General features: G+C 37.5%; 1 protein-coding gene across 10 annotated transcripts in view; it reads left to right on the top strand.

Moving 5' to 3' along the window:
* LOC106878639 (thrombospondin type-1 domain-containing protein 7A) overlaps window positions 1–2,106 on the top strand; it is a 999,802-nt gene that overhangs the window by 19,120 nt on the left and 978,576 nt on the right. For 3 of the 10 annotated variants that reach the window (XM_052974019.1, XM_052974007.1, XM_052974012.1), the window contains exon 1: window positions 210–848. The exons of the other annotated variants lie outside the window; for them this stretch is intronic. The gene's annotated coding sequence lies outside the window, so the exon portion shown is untranslated. Of the gene's footprint in view, window positions 1–209; window positions 849–2,106 lie in introns of those variants that run through there. 10 annotated transcript variants of the gene reach the window in all.

The raw sequence follows: 2,106 nt of genomic DNA, 5'->3' as shown, positions 1-2,106 counted from the left end.
ATATATATATATATATATATATATATATATACACACACTTACCTGTATGTCTGTATATTTTATGCTTATGAAAATTTGCTGATCTCCTAACGTGTAGACGCACACACGACAGATATTCACAAGCATTTTAATCAACACGCATATTTAAGTGCTTATGTATTTATACTAAGTTAATATATTTACATTAAAGTAGTTCTTATATCAAAGAATTGTGTGTGTGTGGTTGGTCTGCTGAAAGAGGAGACGCAAGGAAGCGGCGTTATATAATTCCGTACGGCCAGGAAAGGTACGACATATAAGAGGAATTTTTTGTTTTCGCTTTTATTTTATTTATTTATTTTTTCCATTCATTACTTCATTCGCCACGAGAGCGGATGATAATAATTCTAATAACGGTAAAGACTAATGACAGGAACGGAAGAGAAAGAGATAATCAGGAGTAAGAAAGGGGAGAAGAAGAAAAAAACGAGAAGACGATATTGGTAAGAGAGCGAGACGTTTAGCATTGGAATGGAGAGGAGGGATTGAATGAAGAAAATGGAAGAGAAATGAGAAAAAAAGTAGAGACGATATTTGCTGCACGAGGAAAAAGAAAAAATTAATAGATAGAAAGATAGACATATAAAGAAAGAAGTCTAAAGACTGGTACCTACACACAGACACAACCTTCCAGACTGAGGAATTATGAAGAGTTTGTCCCCGTTTTATTATAAACTTCTTCCAGACTCTTCTTCAACGTTAGTTTCTTACGCTTTGATGTACACACGAGCCGTGGATACAGCATTATTTAAAGACCACTTTTCAGGCAACTACCGGCAATGGGCTTGCCGGCTTTTACTCTAAACCAGGTAAGCAATATATTACAAAACAAAAAAGGAAAACTTAAAAAAAAAAAAATATATATATATATATATATATATATATATATTAATGCTGACTTTAATCTATAAAACATCAATGTTTTTATATATCTATTGTTAATTTAGGCCTCCCACCTAACACTTATCACCTGCACTGGGCAAATATATTTCTTTTATTGTTTGGACAGGTGGGTGAAGTTAATTGGTTTAGTAACTCGATGCTGTCCTCCCTTTATCTGTCTTCAGAATTTTTTCTTTCATTTTTTTTTTTCCTGCTTTGTTTCTCTACAAATGACAACTGTAGAATCTTTCTTCCGTGTCTCTGGAGAATGATTGACTTTTCTCTTCCCCCCTCCACCTTCACCACAACCTTTAGTGGTCATTATTGTGAATGGTCAGTAGCGATAGTACGGTTTGTTATTATTCTGTCTGTTGTCACCTCATGGAGTTTCGCCAGTCAGGTGTCAATATCGCCGACCTCTGTTTGTCACGTATATCGCCTCTGTTATTACGACGACGACTACTACTACCACTTCTGTGACTGTTGCTACTACTACTACTGCTGCTGCTGTAGGAATCATCACTTCTTTCCCACCCCGCTACCATTCCCTCACAGACATCATGTTGGTGCCGATGCAAACTGTTTGACACCATCAACAACGCTATCTCCCATATTCTGGGCTTCTGCCGCCTCCAACAACAACACAATCACCCACACCAGTTAACAGCAAGAACAACATCAACAAACCAGCCTGTAGGTGGACATGCAGTTTACTAGAAATAACAGCTGCATTCTTTTCGACTCACGCACTGACGTCAGAAACTAACAAAAAGGACACGTAAGGTGACATAGTCCAGTGTATATTAAGAAAAAAATGGGATGATTACAGCTGGAATAATGTGTTTGGTAGTCTGGTTCAATAGCATCTCTAACTCCCACCACATTATACAACAACAACAACAACTGCGCTTTCCTTTGCGTGCCGTAATGTTTGCCTTGGATTCATTCGTTGATTTCGGCGGGGTGTTCATGGGATCGGCTGCATTTGATAAATAAACAATGGGTAGAATGGGAGGTGGGGCAGGGGTGAGATCTATATTCTTCGTTCTGTAAGAAATCCAGTATAATTATATTTTATTAATAAACATCTCCGAAATACGAAAAGCAGGAATTATCGTCATTGTTTGTAGCAGTAATTGTTGTTGTTGTTGTAAACATTTCTTACTGCATTTCCCCACCCCACCC

Source organism: Octopus bimaculoides, chromosome 17, assembly GCF_001194135.2.
Source record: "Octopus bimaculoides isolate UCB-OBI-ISO-001 chromosome 17, ASM119413v2, whole genome shotgun sequence".
NCBI classification, from domain to species: Eukaryota; Metazoa; Mollusca; class Cephalopoda; order Octopoda; family Octopodidae; genus Octopus; species Octopus bimaculoides.
The sequence above is the reverse complement of the archived record's forward strand: the minus strand, read 5'-3'. Positions and strand labels throughout refer to the sequence as shown.